Raw genomic sequence first — 20148 nt, forward strand, 5'->3', positions numbered from 1 at the left:
CAGAATCGCTTTTGTGCAGAAAACATTAACACTTGTTCAGAAGGAAAGAAAGCACAGAGCCCCAGATTTTATGTTGTCCTGGAGAGCTTGCAGAGCACTGGGGAAAGGCAGGCAGAGAATTCCTTGCTAGCACCTTCTCTGTGCCTGGGAAGCAGAAGTGTTCACATTGCTTCGCAAGAATCGCTTTTGTGCAGAAAACACTTACACTTGTTCAGAAGGAAAGAAAGCACAGAGCCCCAGATTTTATGTTGTCCTGGAGAGCTTGCAGAGCACTGGGGAAAGGCAGGCAGAGAATTCCTTTCTAGCACCTTCTCTGTGCCTGGGAAGCAGAAGTGTTCACATTGCTTCGCAGAATCGCTTTTGTGCAGAAAACAGTAACACTTGTTCAGAACGAAAGAAAGCACAGACCCCCAGATTTTATGTTGTCCTGGAGAGCTTGCAGAGCACTGGGGAAAGGCAGGCAGAGAATTCCCTGCTAGCACCTTCTCTGTGCCTGGGAAGCAGAAGTGTTCACATTGCTTCGCAAGAATCGCTTTTGTGCAGAAAACAGTAACACTTGTTCAGAAGGAAAGAAAGCACAGAGCCCCAGATTCTATGTTGTCCTGGAGAGCTTGCAGAGCACTGGGGAAAGGCAGGCAGAGAATTCCCTGCTAGCACCTTCTCTGTGCCTGGGAAACAAAAGTGTTCACATTGCTTCGCAAGAATCGCTTTTGTGCAGAAAACACTAACACTTGTTCAGAAGGAAAGAAAGCACAGAGCCCCAGATATTATGTTGTCCTGGAGAGCTTGCAGAGCACTGGGGAAAGGCAGGCAGAGAATTCCCTGCTAGCACCTTCTCTGAGCCTGTTCACAGTTCTTCGCAGAATCGCTTTTGTGCAGAAAACAGTAACACTTGTTCATAAGGAAAGAAAGCACAGAGCCCCAGATTCTATGTTGTCCTGGAGAGCTTGCAGAGCACTGGGGAAAGGCAGGCAGAGAATTCCTTGCTAGCACCTTCTCTGTGCCTGGGAAGCAGAAATGTTCACATTGCTTCGCAAGAATCGCTTTTGTGCAGAAAACAGTAACACTTCTTCAGAACGAAAGAAAGCACAGAGCCCCACATTTTCTGTTGCCCTGGAGAGCTTGCAGAGCACTGGGGAAAGGCAGGCAGAGAATTCCCTGCTAGCACCTTCTCTGTGCCTGGGAAGGAGAAGTGTTCCCATTGTTGCGCAGAATCGTATTTGCGTCGCTGCAGAAAACAGTAACACTTGTTCAGAACGAAAGAAAGCACAGAGCCCCAGATTTTATGTTGTCCTGGAGAGCTTGCAGAGCACTGGGGAAAGGCAGGCAGAGAATTCCCTGCTAGCACCTCTGTGCCTGGGAAGCAGAAGTGTTCACATTGCTTCGCAGAGTCGCTTTTGTGCAGAAAACACTAACACTTGTTCAGAAGGAAAGAAAGCACAGAGCCCCAGATTCTATGTTGTCCTGGAGAGCTTGCAGAGCACTGGGGAAAGGCAGGCAGAGAATTCCTTGCTAGCACCTTCTCTGTGCCTGGGAAGCAGAAGTGTTCACATTGCTTCGCAGAATCGCTTTTGTGCAGAAAACAGTAACACTTGTTCAGAAGGAAAGAAAGCACAGAGCCCCAGATTCTATGTTGTCCTGGAGAGCTTGCAGAGCACTGGGGAAAGGCAGGCAGAGAATTCCCTGCTAGCACCTTCTCTGTGCCTGGGAAGCAGAAGTGTTCACATTGCTTCGCAAGAATCGCTTTTGTGCAGAAAACAGTAACACTTGTTCAGAAGGAAAGAAAGCACAGAGCCCCAGATTCTATGTTGTCCTGGAGAGCTTGCAGAGCACTGGGGAAAGGCAGGCAGAGAATTCCCTGCTAGCACCTTCTCTGTGCCTGTTCACATTGCTTCGCAGAATCGCTTTTGTGCAGAAAACAGTAACACTTGTTCAGAAGGAAAGAAAGCACAGAGCCCCAGATTTTATGTTGTCCTGGAGAGCTTGCAGAGCACTGGGGAAAGGCAGGCAGAGAATTCCTTGCTAGCACCTTCTCTGTGCCTGGGAAGCAGAAGTGTTCACATTGCTTCGCAGAATCGCTTTTGTGCAGAAAACAGTAACACTTGTTCAGAAGGAAAGAAAGCACAGAGCCCCAGATTTTATGTTGTCCTGGAGAGCTTGCAGAGCACTGGGGAAAGGCAGGCAGAGAATTCCCTGCTAGCACCTTCTCTGTGCCTGGGAAGCAGAAGTGTTCACATTGCTTCGCAGAATCGCTTTTGTGCAGAAAACAGTAACACTTGTTCAGAACGAAAGAAACCACAGAGCCCCAGATTCTATGTTGTCCTGGAGAGCTTGCAGAGCACTGGGGAAAGGCAGGCAGAGAATACCTTGCTAGCACCTTCTCTGTGCCTGGGAAGCAGAAGTGTTCACATTGCTTCGCAGAATCGCTTTTGTGCAGAAAACAGTAACACTTGTTCAGAAGGAAAGAAAGCACAGAGCCCCAGATTTTATGTTGTCCTGAGAGCTTGCAGAGCACTGGGGAAAGGCAGGCAGAGAATTCCCTGCTAGCACCTTCTCTGTGCCTGGGAAGCAGAAGTGTTCACATTGCTTCGCAAGAATTGCTTTTGTGCAGAAAACAGTAACACTTGTTCAGAAGAAAAGAAAGCACAGAGCCCCAGATTCTATGTTGTCCTGGAGAGCTTGCAGAGCACTGGGGAAAGGCAGGCAGAGAATTCCCTGCTAGCACCTTCTCTGTGCCTGGGAAGCAGAAGTGTTCACATTGCTTCGCAAGAATCGCTTTTGTGCAGAAAACACTAACACTTGTTCAGAAGGAAAGAAATCACAGAGCCCCAGATTCTATGTTGTCCTGGAGAGCTTGCAGAGCACTGGGGAAAGGCAGGCAGAGAATTCCTTGCTAGCACCTTCTCTGAGCCTGTTCACAGTTCTTCGCAGAATCGCTTTTGTGCAGAAAACAGTAACACTTGTTCATAAGGAAAGAAAGCACAGAGCCCCAGATTCTATGTTGTCCTGGAGAGCTTGCAGAGCACTGGGGAAAGGCAGGCAGAGAATTCCCTGCTAGCACCTTCTCTGTGCCTGGGAAGCAGAAGTGTTCACATTGCTTCGCAAGAATCGCTTTTGTGCAGAAAACAGTAACACTTGTTCAGAAGGAAAGAAAGCACAGAGCCCCAGATTTTATGTTGTCCTGGAGAGCTTGCAGAGCACTGGGGAAAGGCAGGCAGAGAATTCCCTGATAGCACCTTGTCTGTGCCTGGGAAGCAGAAGTGTTCACATTGCTTCGCAAGAATCGCTTTTGTGCAGAAAACACTAACACTTGTTCAGAAGGAAAGAAAGCACAGAGCCCCAGATTCTATGTTGTCCTGGAGAGCTTGCAGAGCACTGGGGAAAGGCAGGCAGAGAATTCCTTGCTAGCACCTTCTCTGTGCCTGGGAAGCAGAAGTGTTCACATTGCTTCGCAGAATCGCTTTTGTGCAGAAAACAGTAACACTTGTTCAGAAGGAAAGAAAGCACAGAGCCCCAGATTTTATGTTGTCCTGGAGAGCTTGCAGAGCACTGGGGAAAGGCAGGCAGAGAATTCCCTGCTAGCACCTTCTCTGTGCCTGGGAAGCAGAAGTGTTCACATTGCTTCGCAGAATCGCTTTTGTGCAGAAAACAGTAACACTTGTTCAGAACGAAAGAAACCACAGAGCCCCAGATTCTATGTTGTCCTGGAGAGCTTGCAGAGCACTGGGGAAAGGCAGGCAGAGAATACCTTGCTAGCACCTTCTCTGTGCCTGGGAAGCAGAAGTGTTCACATTGCTTCGCAGAATCGCTTTTGTGCAGAAAACAGTAACACTTGTTCAGAAGAAAAGAAAGCACAGAGCCCCAGATTCTATGTTGTCCTGGAGAGCTTGCAGAGCACTGGGGAAAGGCAGGCAGAGAATTCCCTGCTAGCACCTTCTCTGTGCCTGGGAAGCAGAAGTGTTCACATTGCTTCGCAAGAATCGCTTTTGTGCAGAAAACACTAACACTTGTTCAGAAGGAAAGAAATCACAGAGCCCCAGATTCTATGTTGTCCTGGAGAGCTTGCAGAGCACTGGGGAAAGGCAGGCAGAGAATTCCCTGCTAGCACCTTCTCTGTGCCTGGGAAGCAGAAGTGTTCACATTGCTTCGCAAGAATCGCTTTTGTGCAGAAAACAGTAACACTTGTTCAGATGGAAAGAAAGCACAGAGCCCCACATTTTATGTTGTCCTGGAGAGCTTGCAGAGCACTGGGGAAAGGCAGGTAGAGAATTCCCTGCTAGCACCTTCTCTGTGCCTGTTCACATTGCTTCGCAGAATCGCTTTTGTGCAGAAAACAATAACACTTGTTCAGAAGGAAAGAAAGCACAGAGCCCCAGATTCTATGTTGTCCTGGAGAGCTTGCAGAGCACTGGGGAAAGGCAGGCAGAGAATTCCCTGATAGCACCTTGTCTGTGCCTGGGAAGCAGAAGTGTTCACATTGCTTCGCAAGAATCGCTTTTGTGCAGAAAACACTAACAGTTGTTCAGAAGGAAAGAAAGCACAGACCCCCAGATTCTATGTTGTCCTGGAGAGCTTGCAGAGCACTGGGGAAAGGCAGGCAGAGAATTCCTTGCTAGCACCTTCTCTGTGCCTGTTCACATTGCTTCGCTGAATCGCTTTTGTGCAGAAAACAGTAACACTTGTTCAGAAGGAAAGAAAGCACAGAGCCCCAGATTTTATGTTGTCCTGGAGAGCTTGCAGAGCACTGGGGAAAGGCAGGCAGAGAATTCCTTGCTAGCACCTTCTCTGTGCCTGGGAAGCAGAAGTGTTCACATTGCTTCGCAAGAATCGCTTTTGTGCAGAAAACACTAACACTTGTTCAGAAGGAAAGAAAGCACAGAGCCCCAGATTCTATGTTGTCCTGGAGAGCTTGCAGAGCCCTGGGGAAAGGCAGGCAGAGAATTCCTTGCTAGCACCTTCTCTGTGCCTGGGAAGCAGAAGTGTTCACATTGCTTCGCAGAATCGCTTTTGTGCAGAAAACAGTAACACTTGTTCAGAAGGAAAGAAAGCACAGAGCCCCAGATTTTATGTTGTCCTGGAGAGCTTGCAGAGCACTGGGGAAAGGCAGGCAGAGAATTCCCTGCTAGCACCTTCTCTGTGCCTGGGAAGCAGAAGTGTTCACATTGCTTCGCAAGAATCGCTTTTGTGCAGAAAACAGTAACACTTGTTCAGAACGAAAGAAAGCACAGAGCCCCAGATTCTATGTTGTCCTGCAGAGCTTGCAGAGCACTGGGGAAAGGCAGGCAGAGAATTCCTTGCTAGCACCTTCTCTGTGCCTGGGAAGCAGAAGTGTTCACATTGCTTCGCAAGAATCGCTTTTGTGCAGAAAACACTAACACTTGTTCAGAAGGAAAGAAAGCACAGAGCCCCAGATTCTATGTTGTCCTGGAGAGCTTGCAGAGCACTGGGGAAAGGCAGGCAGAGAATTCCCTGCTAGCACCTTCTCTGAGCCTGTTCACAGTTCTTCGCAGAATCGCTTTTGTGCAGAAAACAGTAACACTTGTTCATAAGGAAAGAAAGCACAGAGCCCCAGATTCTATGTTGTCCTGGAGAGCTTGCAGAGCACTGGGGAAAGGCAGGCAGAGAATTCCTTGCTAGCACCTTCTCTGTGCCTGGGAAGCAGAAATGTTCACATTGCTTCGCAAGAATTGCTTTTGTGCAGAAAACAGTAACACTTGTTCAGAAGGAAAGAAAGCACAGAGCCCCAGATTCTATGTTGTCCTGGAGAGCTTGCAGAGCACTGGGGAAAGGCAGGCAGAGAATTCCTTGCTAGCACCTTCTCTGTGCCTGGGAAGCAGAAGTGTTCACATTGCTTCGCAGAATCGCTTTTGTGCAGAAAACAGTAACACTTGTTCAGAAGGAAAGAAAGCACAGAGCCCCAGATTTGTCCTGGAGAGCTTGCAGAGCACTGGGGAAAGGCAGGCAGAGAATTCCCTGCTAGCACCTTCTCTGTGCCTGGGAAGCAGAAGTGTTCACATTGCTTCGCAGAATCGCTTTTGTGCAGAAAACAGTAACACTTGTTCAGAAGGAAAGAAAGCACAGAGCCCCAGATTCTATGTTGTCCTGGAGAGCTTGCAGAGCACTGGGGAAAGGCAGGCAGAGAATTCCTTGCTAGCACCTTCTCTGTGCCTGGGAAGCAGAAGTGTTCACATTGCTTCGCAAGAATCGCTTTTGTGCAGAAAACACTTACACTTGTTCAGAAGGAAAGAAAGCACAGAGCCCCAGATTTTATGTTGTCCTGGAGAGCTTGCAGAGCACTGGGGAAAGGCAGGCAGAGAATTCCTTTCTAGCACCTTCTCTGTGCTTGGGAAGCAGAAGTGTTCACATTGCTTCGCAAGAATCGCTTTTGTGCAGAAAACAGTAACACTTGTTCAGAAGGAAAGAAAGCACAGAGCCCCAGATTCTATGTTGTCCTGGAGAGCTTGCAGAGCACTGGGGAAAGGCAGGCAGAGAATTCCCTGCTAGCACCTTCTCTGTGCCTGGGAAGCAGAAGTGTTCACATTGCTTCGCAAGAATCGCTTTTGTGCAGAAAACACTAACACTTGTTCAGAAGGAAAGAAAGCACAGAGCCCCAGATTTTATGTTGTCCTGGAGAGCTTGCAGAGCACTGGGGAAAGGCAGGCAGAGAATTCCCTGCTAGCACCTTCTCTGTGCCTGGGAAGCAGAAGTGTTCACATTGCTTCGCAAGAATCGCTTTTGTGCAGAAAACAGTAACACTTGTTCAGAAGGAAAGAAAGCACAGAGCCCCAGATTCTATGTTGTCCTGGAGAGCTTGCAGAGCACTGGGGAAAGGCAGGCAGAGAATTCCTTGCTAGCACCTTCTCTGTGCCTGGGAAGCAGAAGTGTTCACATTGCTTCGCAGAATCGCTTTTGTGCAGAAAACAGTAACACTTGTTCAGATGGAAAGAAAGCACAGAGCCCCAGATTTTATGTTGTCCTGGAGAGCTTGCAGAGCACTGGGGAAAGGCAGGCAGAGAATTCCCTGCTAGCACCTTCTCTGTGCCTGGGAAGCAGAAGTGTTCACATTGCTTCGCAAGAATCGCTTTTGTGCAGAAAACACTAACACTTGTTCAGATGGAAAGAAAGCACAGAGCCCCACATTTTATGTTGTCCTGGAGAGCTTGCAGAGCACTGGGGAAAGGCAGGCAGAGAATTCCCTGCTAGCACCTTCTCTGTGCCTGTTCACATTGCTTCGCAGAATCGCTTTTGTGCAGAAAACAATAACACTTGTTCAGAAGGAAAGAAAGCACAGAGCCCCAGATTCTATGTTGTCCTGGAGAGCTTGCAGAGCACTGGGGAAAGGCAGGCAGAGAATTCCTTGCTAGCACCTTCTCTGTGCCTGGGAAGCAGAAGTGTTCACATTGCTTCGCAAGAATCGCTTTTGTGCAGAAAACACTAACACTTGTTCAGAAGGAAAGAAAGCACAGAGCCCCAGATTCTATGTTGTCCTGGAGAGCTTGCAGAGCACTGGGGAAAGGCAGGCAGAGAATTCCCTGCTAGCACCTTCTCTGTGCCTGGGAAGCAGAAGTGTTCACATTGCTTCGCAAGAATCGCTTTTGTGCAGAAAACAGTAACACTTGTTCAGAAGGAAAGAAAGCACAGAGCCCCAGATTTTATGTTGTCCTGGAGAGCTTGCAGAGCACTGGGGAAAGGCAGGCAGAGAATTCCCTGCTAGCACCTTCTCTGTGCCTGGGAAGCAGAAGTGTTCACATTGCTTCGCAAGAATCGCTTTTGTGCAGAAAACACTAACACTTGTTCAGAAGGAAAGAAAGCACAGAGCCCCAGATTCTATGTTGTCCTGGAGAGCTTGCAGAGCACTGGGGAAAGGCAGGCAGAGAATTCCTTGCTAGCACCTTCTCTGTGCCTGGGAAGCAGAAGTGTTCACATTGCTTCGCAGAATCGCTTTTGTGCAGAAAACAGTAACACTTGTTCAGAAGGAAAGAAAGCACAGAGCCCCAGATTTTATGTTGTCCTGGAGAGCTTGCAGAGCACTGGGGAAAGGCAGGCAGAGAATTCCCTGCTAGCACCTTCTCTGTGCCTGGGAAGCAGAAGTGTTCACATTGCTTCGCAAGAATCGCTTTTGTGCAGAAAACAGTAACACTTGTTCAGATGGAAAGAAAGCACAGAGCCCCACATTTTATGTTGTCCTGGAGAGCTTGCAGAGCACTGGGGAAAGGCAGGCAGAGAATTCCCTGCTAGCACCTTCTCTGTGCCTGTTCACATTGCTTCGCAGAATCGCTTTTGTGCAGAAAACAATAACACTTGTTCAGAAGGAAAGAAAGCACAGAGCCCCAGATTCTATGTTGTCCTGGAGAGCTTGCAGAGCACTGGGGAAAGGCAGGCAGAGAATTCCCTGCTAGCACCTTGTCTGTGCCTGGGAAGCAGAAGTGTTCACATTGCTTCGCAAGAATCGCTTTTGTGCAGAAAACACTAACACTTGTTCAGAAGGAAAGAAAGCACAGAGCCCCAGATTCTATGTTGTCCTGGAGAGCTTGCAGAGCACTGGGGAAAGGCAGGCAGAGAATTCCTTGCTAGCACCTTCTCTGTGCCTGGGAAGCAGAAGTGTTCACATTGCTTCGCAGAATCGCTTTTGTGCAGAAAACAGTAACACTTGTTCAGAAGGAAAGAAAGCACAGAGCCCCAGATTTTATGTTGTCCTGGAGAGCTTGCAGAGCACTGGGGAAAGGCAGGCAGAGAATTCCCTGCTAGCACCTTCTCTGTGCCTGGGAAGCAGAAGTGTTCACATTGCTTCGCAGAATCGCTTTTGTGCAGAAAACAGTAACACTTGTTCAGAACGAAAGAAAGCACAGAGCCCCAGATTCTATGTTGTCCTGGAGAGCTTGCAGAGCACTGGGGAAAGGCAGGCAGAGAATACCTTGCTAGCACCTTCTCTGTGCCTGGGAAGCAGAAGTGTTCACATTGCTTCGCAGAATCGCTTTTGTGCAGAAAACAGTAACACTTGTTCAGAAGGAAAGAAAGCACAGAGCCCCAGATTTTATGTTGTCCTGAGAGCTTGCAGAGCACTGGGGAAAGGCAGGCAGAGAATTCCCTGCTAGCACCTTCTCTGTGCCTGGGAAGCAGAAGTGTTCACATTGCTTCGCAAGAATTGCTTTTGTGCAGAAAACAGTAACACTTGTTCAGAAGGAAAGAAAGCACAGAGCCCCAGATTCTATGTTGTCCTGGAGAGCTTGCAGAGCACTGGGGAAAGGCAGGCAGAGAATTCCCTGCTAGCACCTTCTCTGTGCCTGGGAAGCAGAAGTGTTCACATTGCTTCGCAAGAATCGCTTTTGTGCAGAAAACACTAACACTTGTTCAGAAGGAAAGAAATCACAGAGCCCCAGATTCTATGTTGTCCTGGAGAGCTTGCAGAGCACTGGGGAAAGGCAGGCAGAGAATTCCCTGCTAGCACCTTCTCTGAGCCTGTTCACAGTTCTTCGCAGAATCGCTTTTGTGCAGAAAACAGTAACACTTGTTCATAAGGAAAGAAAGCACAGAGCCCCAGATTCTATGTTGTCCTGGAGAGCTTGCAGAGCACTGGGGAAAGGCAGGCAGAGAATTCCCTGCTAGCACCTCCTCTGTGCCTGGGAAGCAGAAGTGTTCACATTGCTTCGCAAGAATCGCTTTTGTGCAGAAAACAGTAACACTTGTTCAGATGGAAAGAAAGCACAGAGCCCCACATTTTATGTTGTCCTGGAGAGCTTGCAGAGCACTGGGGAAAGGCAGGCAGAGAATTCCCTGCTAGCACCTTCTCTGTGCCTGTTCACATTGCTTCGCAGAATCGCTTTTGTGCAGAAAACAATAACACTTGTTCAGAAGGAAAGAAAGCACAGAGCCCCAGATTCTATGTTGTCCTGGAGAGCTTGCAGAGCACTGGGGAAAGGCAGGCAGAGAATTCCCTGATAGCACCTTGTCTGTGCCTGGGAAGCAGAAGTGTTCACATTGCTTCGCAAGAATCGCTTTTGTGCAGAAAACACTAACACTTGTTCAGAAGGAAAGAAAGCACAGAGCCCCAGATTCTATGTTGTCCTGGAGAGCTTGCAGAGCACTGGGGAAAGGCAGGCAGAGAATTCCTTGCTAGCACCTTCTCTGTGCCTGTTCACATTGCTTCGCAGAATCGCTTTTGTGCAGAAAACAGTAACACTTGTTCAGAAGGAAAGAAAGCACAGAGCCCCAGATTTTATGTTGTCCTGGAGAGCTTGCAGAGCACTGGGGAAAGGCAGGCAGAGAATTCCTTGCTAGCACCTTCTCTGTGCCTGGGAAGCAGAAGTGTTCACATTGCTTCGCAAGAATCGCTTTTGTGCAGAAAACACTAACACTTGTTCAGAAGGAAAGAAAGCACAGAGCCCCAGATTCTATGTTGTCCTGGAGAGCTTGCAGAGCACTGGGGAAAGGCAGGCAGAGAATTCCTTGCTAGCACCTTCTCTGTGCCTGGGAAGCAGAAGTGTTCACATTGCTTCGCAGAATCGCTTTTGTGCAGAAAACAGTAACACTTGTTCAGAAGGAAAGAAAGCACAGAGCCCCAGATTTTATGTTGTCCTGGAGAGCTTGCAGAGCACTGGGGAAAGGCAGGCAGAGAATTCCCTGCTAGCACCTTCTCTGTGCCTGGGAAGCAGAAGTGTTCACATTGCTTCGCAAGAATCGCTTTTGTGCAGAAAACAGTAACACTTGTTCAGAAGGAAAGAAAGCACAGAGCCCCAGATTCTATGTTGTCCTGGAGAGCTTGCAGAGCACTGGGGAAAGGCAGGCAGAGAATTCCCTGCTAGCACCTTGTCTGTGCCTGGGAAGCAGAAGTGTTCACATTGCTTCGCAAGAATCGCTTTTGTGCAGAAAACACTAACACTTGTTCAGAAGGAAAGAAAGCACAGAGCCCCAGATTCTATGTTGTCCTGGAGAGCTTGCAGAGCACTGGGGAAAGGCAGGCAGAGAATTCCTTGCTACCACCTTCTCTGTGCCTGGGAAGCAGAAGTGTTCACATTGCTTCGCAGAATCGCTTTTGTGCAGAAAACAGTAACACTTGTTCAGAAGGAAAGAAAGCACAGAGCCCCAGATTTTATGTTGTCCTGGAGAGCTTGCAGAGCACTGGGGAAAGGCAGGCAGAGAATTCCCTGCTAGCACCTTCTCTGTGCCTGGGAAACAGAAGTGTTCACATTGCTTTGCAGAATCGCTTTTATGCAGAAAACAGTAACACTTGTTCAGAACGAAAGAAAGCACAGAGCCCCAGATTCTATGTTGTCCTGGAGAGCTTGCATAGCACTGGGGAAAGGCAGGCAGAGAATTCCTTGCTAGCACCTTCTCTGTGCCTGGGAAGCAGAAGTGTTCACATTGCTTCGCAAGAATCGCTTTTGTGCAGAAAACAGTAACACTTGTTCAGAAGGAAAGAAAGCACAGAGCCCCAGATTCTATGTTGTCCTGCAGAGCTTGCAGAGCACTGGGGAAAGGCAGGCAGAGAATTCCTTGCTAGCACCTTCTCTGTGCCTGGGAAGCAGAAGTGTTCACATTGCTTCGCAGAATCGCTTTTGTGCAGAAAACAGTAACACTTGTTCATAAGGAAAGAAAGCACAGAGCCCCAGATTTTATGTTGTCCTGGAGAGCTTGCAGAGCACTGGGGAAAGGCAGGCAGAGAATTCCCTGCTAGCACCTTCTCTGTGCCTGGGAAGCAGAAGTGTTCACATTGCTTCGCAAGAATCGCTTTTGTGCAGAAAACAGTAACACTTGTTCATAAGGAAAGAAAGCACAGAGCCCCAGATTCTATGTTGTCCTGGAGAGCTTGCAGAGCCCTGGGGAAAGGCAGGCAGAGAATTCCCTGATAGCACCTTGTCTGTGCCTGGGAAGCAGAAGTGTTCACATTGCTTCGCAAGAATCGCTTTTGTGCAGAAAACAGTAACACTTGTTCATAAGGAAAGAAAGCACAGAGCCCCAGATTCTATGTTGTCCTGGAGAGCTTGCAGAGCCCTGGGGAAAGGCAGGCAGAGAATTCCTTGCTACCACCTTCTCTGTGCCTGGGAAGCAGAAGTGTTCACATTGCTTCGCAAGAATCGCTTTTGTGCAGAAAACAGTAACACTTGTTCATAATGAAAGAAAGCACAGAGCCCCAGATTCTATGTTGTCCTGGAGAGCTTGCAGAGCCCTGGGGAAAGGCAGGCAGAGAATTCCCTGATAGCACCTTGTCTGTGCCTGGGAAGCAGAAGTGTTCACATTGCTTCGCAAGAATCGCTTTTGTGCAGAAAACAGTAACACTTGTTCATAAGGAAAGAAAGCACAGAGCCCCAGATTCTATGTTGTCCTGGAGAGCTTGCAGAGCACTGGGGAAAGGCAGGCAGAGAATTCCTTGCTACCACCTTCTCTGTGCCTGGGAAGCAGAAGTGTTCACATTGCTTCGCAGAATCGCTTTTGTGCAGAAAACAGTAACACTTGTTCAGAAGGAAAGAAAGCACAGAGTCCCAGATTTGCTGCTGTCCTGGAGAGCTTGCAGAGCACTGGGGAAAGGCAGGCAGAGAATTCCCTGCTAGCACCTTCTCTGTGCCTGGGAAACAGAAGTGTTCACATTGCTTCGCAGAATCGCTTTTATGCAGAAAACAGTAACACTTGTTCAGAACGAAAGAAAGCACAGAGCCCCAGATTCTATGTTGTCCTGGAGAGCTTGCATAGCACTGGGGAAAGGCAGGCAGAGAATTCCTTGCTAGCACCTTCTCTGTGCCTGGGAAGCAGAAGTGTTCACATTGCTTCGCAAGAATCGCTTTTGTGCAGAAAACAGTAACACTTGTTCAGAAGGAAAGAAAGCACAGAGCCCCAGATTCTATGTTGTCCTGCAGAGCTTGCAGAGCACTGGGGAAAGGCAGGCAGAGAATACCTTGCTAGCACCTTCTCTGTGCCTGGGAAGCAGAAGTGTTCACATTGCTTCGCAAGAATCGCTTTTGTGCAGAAAACAGTAACACTTGTTCAGAACGAAAGAAAGCACAGAGCCCCAGATTCTATGTTGTCCTGCAGAGCTTGCAGAGCACTGGGGAAAGGCAGGCAGAGAATTCCTTGCTAGCACCTTCTCTGTGCCTGGGAAGCAGAAGTGTTCACATTGCTTCGCAGAATCGCTTTTGTGCAGAAAACAGTAACACTTGTTCATAAGGAAAGAAAGCACAGAGCCCCAGATTTTATGTTGTCCTGGAGAGCTTGCAGAGCACTGGGGAAAGGCAGGCAGAGAATTCCCTGCTAGCACCTTCTCTGTGCCTGGGAAACAGAAGTGTTCACATTGCTTCGCAGAATCGCTTTTATGCAGAAAACAGTAACACTTGTTCAGAACGAAAGAAAGCACAGAGCCCCAGATTCTATGTTGTCCTGGAGAGCTTGCATAGCACTGGGGAAAGGCAGGCAGAGAATTCCTTGCTAGCACCTTCTCTGTGCCTGGGAAGCAGAAGTGTTCACATTGCTTCGCAAGAATCGCTTTTGTGCAGAAAACAGTAACACTTGTTCAGAACGAAAGAAAGCACAGAGCCCCAGATTCTATGTTGTCCTGGAGAGCTTGCAGAGCACTGGGGAAAGGCAGGCAGAGAATTCCTTGCTAGCACCTTCTCTGTGCCTGGGAAGCAGAAGTGTTCACATTGCTTCGCAGAATCGCTTTTGTGCAGAAAACAGTAACACTTGTTCATAAGGAAAGAAAGCACAGAGCCCCAGATTTTATGTTGTCCTGGAGAGCTTGCAGAGCACTGGGGAAAGGCAGGCAGAGAATTCCCTGCTAGCACCTTCTCTGTGCCTGGGAAGCAGAAGTGTTCACATTGCTTCGCAAGAATCGCTTTTGTGCAGAAAACAGTAACACTTGTTCATAAGGAAAGAAAGCACAGAGCCCCAGATTCTATGTTGTCCTGGAGAGCTTGCAGAGCCCTGGGGAAAGGCAGGCAGAGAATTCCCTGATAGCACCTTGTCTGTGCCTGGGAAGCAGAAGTGTTCACATTGCTTCGCAAGAATCGCTTTTGTGCAGAAAACAGTAACACTTGTTCATAAGGAAAGAAAGCACAGAGCCCCAGATTCTATGTTGTCCTGGAGAGCTTGCAGAGCCCTGGGGAAAGGCAGGCAGAGAATTCCTTGCTAGCACCTTCTCTGTGCCTGGGAAGCAGAAGTGTTCACATTGCTTCGCAGAATCGCTTTTGTGCAGAAAACAGTAACACTTGTTCATAAGGAAAGAAAGCACAGAGCCCCAGATTTTATGTTGTCCTGGAGAGCTTGCAGAGCACTGGGGAAAGGCAGGCAGAGAATTCCCTGCTAGCACCTTCTCTGTGCCTGGGAAACAGAAGTGTTCACATTGCTTCGCAGAATCGCTTTTATGCAGAAAACAGTAACACTTGTTCAGAACGAAAGAAAGCACAGAGCCCCAGATTCTATGTTGTCCTGGAGAGCTTGCATAGCACTGGGGAAAGGCAGGCAGAGAATTCCTTGCTAGCACCTTCTCTGTGCCTGGGAAGCAGAAGTGTTCACATTGCTTCGCAAGAATCGCTTTTGTGCAGAAAACAGTAACACTTGTTCAGAACGAAAGAAAGCACAGAGCCCCAGATTCTATGTTGTCCTGCAGAGCTTGCAGAGCACTGGGGAAAGGCAGGCAGAGAATTCCTTGCTAGCACCTTCTCTGTGCCTGGGAAGCAGAAGTGTTCACATTGCTTCGCAGAATCGCTTTTGTGCAGAAAACAGTAACACTTGTTCATAAGGAAAGAAAGCACAGAGCCCCAGATTTTATGTTGTCCTGGAGAGCTTGCAGAGCACTGGGGAAAGGCAGGCAGAGAATTCCCTGCTAGCACCTTCTCTGTGCCTGGGAAGCAGAAGTGTTCACATTGCTTCGCAAGAATCGCTTTTGTGCAGAAAACAGTAACACTTGTTCATAAGGAAAGAAAGCACAGAGCCCCAGATTCTATGTTGTCCTGGAGAGCTTGCAGAGCCCTGGGGAAAGGCAGGCAGAGAATTCCCTGATAGCACCTTGTCTGTGCCTGGGAAGCAGAAGTGTTCACATTGCTTCGCAAGAATCGCTTTTGTGCAGAAAACAGTAACACTTGTTCATAAGGAAAGAAAGCACAGAGCCCCAGATTCTATGTTGTCCTGGAGAGCTTGCAGAGCCCTGGGGAAAGGCAGGCAGAGAATTCCTTGCTACCACCTTCTCTGTGCCTGGGAAGCAGAAGTGTTCACATTGCTTCGCAGAATCGCTTTTGTGCAGAAAACAGTAACACTTGTTCAGAAGGAAAGAAAGCACAGAGCCCCAGATTTTATGTTGTCCTGGAGAGCTTGCAGAGCACTGGGGAAAGGCAGGCAGAGAATTCCCTGCTAGCACCTTCTCTGTGCCTGGGAAACAGAAGTGTTCACATTGCTTCGCAGAATCGCTTTTATGCAGAAAACAGTAACACTTGTTCAGAACGAAAGAAAGCACAGAGCCCCAGATTCTATGTTGTCCTGGAGAGCTTGCATAGCACTGGGGAAAGGCAGGCAGAGAATTCCTTGCTAGCACCTTCTCTGTGCCTGGGAAGCAGAAGTGTTCACATTGCTTCGCAAGAATCGCTTTTGTGCAGAAAACAGTAACACTTGTTCAGAAGGAAAGAAAGCACAGAGCCCCAGATTCTATGTTGTCCTGGAGAGCTTGCAGAGCACTGGGGAAAGGCAGGCAGAGAATACCTTGCTAGCACCTTCTCTGTGCCTGGGAAGCAGAAGTGTTCACATTGCTTCGCAGAATCGCTTTTGTGCAGAAAACAGTAACACTTGTTCAGAAGGAAAGAAAGCACAGAGCCCCAGATTTTATGTTGTCCTGCAGAGCTTGCAGAGCACTGGGGAAAGGCAGGCAGAGAATTCCCTGCTAGCACCTTCTCTGTGCCTGGGAAGCAGAAGAGTTCACATTGCTTCGCAAGAATCGCTTTTGTGCAGAAAACAGTAACACTTGTTCAGAAGGAAAGAAAGCACAGAGCCCCAGATTCTATGTTGTCCTGGAGAGCTTGCAGAGCACTGGGGAAAGGCAGGCAGAGAATTCCCTGATAGCACCTTCTCTGTGCCTGGGAAGCAGAAGTGTTCACATTGCTTCGCAAGAATTGCTTTTGTGCAGAAAACAGTAACACTTGTTCAGAAGGAAAGAAAGCACAGAGCCCCAGATTCTATGTTGTCCTGGAGAGCTTGCAGAGCACTGGGGATTGGCAGGCAGAGAATTCCCTGCTAGCACCTTCTCTGTGCCTGGGAAGCAGAAGTGTTCACATTGCTTCGCAAGAATCGCTTTTGTGCAGAAAACACTAACACTTGTTCAGAAGGAAAGAAAGCACAGAGCCCCAGATTCTATGTTGTCCTGGAGAGCTTGCAGAGCACTGGGGAAAGGCAGGCAGAGAATACCTTGCTAGCACCTTCTCTGTGCCTGGGAAGCAGAAGTGTTCACATTGCTTCGCAAGAATCGCTTTTGTGCAGAAAACAGTAACACTTGTTCAGAACGAAAGAAAGCACAGAGCCCCAGATTCTATGTTGTCCTGGAGAGCTTGCAGAGCACTGGGGAAAGGCAGGCAGAGAATTCCTTGCTAGCACCTTCTCTGTGCCTGGGAAGCAGAAGTGTTCACATTGCTTCGCAGAATCGCTTTTGTGCAGAAAACAGTAACACTTGTTCATAAGGAAAGAAAGCACAGAGCCCCAGATTTTATGTTGTCCTGGAGAGCTTGCAGAGCACTGGGGAAAGGCAGGCAGAGAATTCCCTGCTAGCACCTTCTCTGTGCCTGGGAAGCAGAAGTGTTCACATTGCTTCGCAAGAATCGCTTTTGTGCAGAAAACACTAACACTTGTTCAGAAGGAAAGAAAGCACAGAGCCCCAGATTCTATGTTGTCCTGGAGAGCTTGCAGAGCCCTGGGGAAAGGCAGGCAGAGAATTCCCTGATAGCACCTTGTCTGTGCCTGGGAAGCAGAAGTGTTCACATTGCTTCGCAAGAATCGCTTTTGTGCAGAAAACAGTAACACTTGTTCATAAGGAAAGAAAGCACAGAGCCCCAGATTCTATGTTGTCCTGGAGAGCTTGCAGAGCCCTGGGGAAAGGCAGGCAGAGAATTCCTTGCTACCACCTTCTCTGTGCCTGGGAAGCAGAAGTGTTCACATTGCTTCGCAGAATCGCTTTTGTGCAGAAAACAGTAACACTTGTTCAGAAGGAAAGAAAGCACAGAGCCCCAGATTTTATGTTGTCCTGGAGAGCTTGCAGAGCACTGGGGAAAGGCAGGCAGAGAATTCCTTGCTAGCACCTTCTCTGTGCCTGGGAAGCAGAAGTGTTCACATTGCTTCGCAAGAATCGCTTTTGTGCAGAAAACAGTAACACTTGTTCAGAACGAAAGAAAGCACAGAGCCCCAGATTCTATGTTGTCCTGCAGAGCTTGCAGAGCACTGGGGAAAGGCAGGCAGAGAATTCCTTGCTAGCACCTTCTCTGTGCCTGGGAAGCAGAAGTGTTCACATTGCTTCGCAGAATCGCTTTTGTGCAGAAAACAGTAACACTTGTTCATAAGGAAAGAAAGCACAGAGCCCCAGATTTTATGTTGTCCTGGAGAGCTTGCAGAGCACTGGGGAAAGGCAGGCAGAGAATTCCCTGCTAGCACCTTCTCTGTGCCTGGGAAACAGAAGTGTTCACATTGCTTCGCAGAATCGCTTTTATGCAGAAAACAGTAACACTTGTTCAGAACGAAAGAAAGCACAGAGCCCCAGATTCTATGTTGTCCTGGAGAGCTTGCATAGCACTGGGGAAAGGCAGGCAGAGAATTCCTTGCTAGCACCTTCTCTGTGCCTGGGAAGCAGAAGTGTTCACATTGCTTCGCAAGAATCGCTTTTGTGCAGAAAACAGTAACACTTGTTCAGAACGAAAGAAAGCACAGAGCCCCAGATTCTATGTTGTCCTGCAGAGCTTGCAGAGCACTGGGGAAAGGCAGGCAGAGAATTCCTTGCTAGCACCTTCTCTGTGCCTGGGAAGCAGAAGTGTTCACATTGCTTCGCAGAATCGCTTTTGTGCAGAAAACAGTAACACTTGTTCATAAGGAAAGAAAGCACAGAGCCCCAGATTTTATGTTGTCCTGGAGAGCTTGCAGAGCACTGGGGAAAGGCAGGCAGAGAATTCCCTGCTAGCACCTTCTCTGTGCCTGGGAAGCAGAAGTGTTCACATTGCTTCGCAAGAATCGCTTTTGTGCAGAAAACAGTAACACTTGTTCATAAGGAAAGAAAGCACAGAGCCCCAGATTCTATGTTGTCCTGGAGAGCTTGCAGAGCCCTGGGGAAAGGCAGGCAGAGAATTCCCTGATAGCACCTTGTCTGTGCCTGGGAAGCAGAAGTGTTCACATTGCTTCGCAAGAATCGCTTTTGTGCAGAAAACAGTAACACTTGTTCATAAGGAAAGAAAGCACAGAGCCCCAGATTCTATGTTGTCCTGGAGAGCTTGCAGAGCCCTGGGGAAAGGCAGGCAGAGAATTCCTTGCTACCACCTTCTCTGTGCCTGGGAAGCAGAAGTGTTCACATTGCTTCGCAGAATCGCTTTTGTGCAGAAAACAGTAACACTTGTTCAGAAGGAAAGAAAGCACAGAGCCCCAGATTTTATGTTGTCCTGGAGAGCTTGCAGAGCACTGGGGAAAGGCAGGCAGAGAATTCCCTGCTAGCACCTTCTCTGTGCCTGGGAAACAGAAGTGTTCACATTGCTTCGCAGAATCGCTTTTATGCAGAAAACAGTAACACTTGTTCAGAACGAAAGAAAGCACAGAGCCCCAGATTCTATGTTGTCCTGGAGAGCTTGCATAGCACTGGGGAAAGGCAGGCAGAGAATTCCTTGCTAGCACCTTCTCTGTGCCTGGGAAGCAGAAGTGTTCACATTGCTTCGCAAGAATCGCTTTTGTGCAGAAAACAGTAACACTTGTTCAGAAGGAAAGAAAGCACAGAGCCCCAGATTCTATGTTGTCCTGGAGAGCTTGCAGAGCACTGGGGAAAGGCAGGCAGAGAATACCTTGCTAGCACCTTCTCTGTGCCTGGGAAGCAGAAGTGTTCACATTGCTTCGCAGAATCGCTTTTGTGCAGAAAACAGTAACACTTGTTCAGAAGGAAAGAAAGCACAGAGCCCCAGATTTTATGTTGTCCTGCAGAGCTTGCAGAGCACTGGGGAAAGGCAGGCAGAGAATTCCCTGCTAGCACCTTCTCTGTGCCTGGGAAGCAGAAGAGTTCACATTGCTTCGCAAGAATCGCTTTTGTGCAGAAAACAGTAACACTTGTTCAGAAGGAAAGAAAGCACAGAGCCCCAGATTCTATGTTGTCCTGGAGAGCTTGCAGAGCACTGGGGAAAGGCAGGCAGAGAATTCCCTGATAGCACCTTCTCTGTGCCTGGGAAGCAGAAGTGTTCACATTGCTTCGCAAGAATTGCTTTTGTGCAGAAAACAGTAACACTTGTTCAGAAGGAAAGAAAGCACAGAGCCCCAGATTCTATGTTGTCCTGGAGAGCTTGCAGAGCACTGGGGATTGGCAGGCAGAGAATTCCCTGCTAGCACCTTCTCTGTGCCTGGGAAGCAGAAGTGTTCACATTGCTTCGCAAGAATCGCTTTTGTGCAGAAAACACTAACACTTGTTCAGAAGGAAAGAAAGCACAGAGCCCCAGATTCTATGTTGTCCTGGAGAGCTTGCAGAGCACTGGGGAAAGGCAGGCAGAGAATTCCCTGCTAGCACCTTCTCTGAGCCTGTTCACAGTTCTTCGCAGAATCGCTTTTGTGCAGAAAACAGTAACACTTGTTCAGAACGAAAGAAAGCACAGAGCCCCAGATTCTATGTTGTCCTGGAGAGCTTGCAGAGCACTGGGGAAAGGCAGGCAGAGAATACCTTGCTAGCACCTTCTCTGTGCCTGGGAAGCAGAAGTGTTCACATTGCTTCGCAGAATCGCTTTTGTGCAGAAAACAGTAACACTTGTTCAGAAGGAAAGAAAGCACAGAGCCCCAGATTTTATGTTGTCCTGAGAGCTTGCAGAGCACTGGGGAAAGGCAGGCAGAGAATTCCCTGCTAGCACCTTCTCTGTGCCTGGGAAGCAGAAGTGTTCACATTGCTTCGCAAGAATTGCTTTTGTGCAGAAAACAGTAAGACTTGTTCAGAAGGAAAGAAAGCACAGAGCCCCA

The sequence above is a fragment of the Strix aluco genome, unplaced genomic scaffold, assembly GCF_031877795.1.
Source record: "Strix aluco isolate bStrAlu1 unplaced genomic scaffold, bStrAlu1.hap1 HAP1_SCAFFOLD_37, whole genome shotgun sequence".
Taxonomy (NCBI): Eukaryota; Metazoa; Chordata; class Aves; order Strigiformes; family Strigidae; genus Strix; species Strix aluco.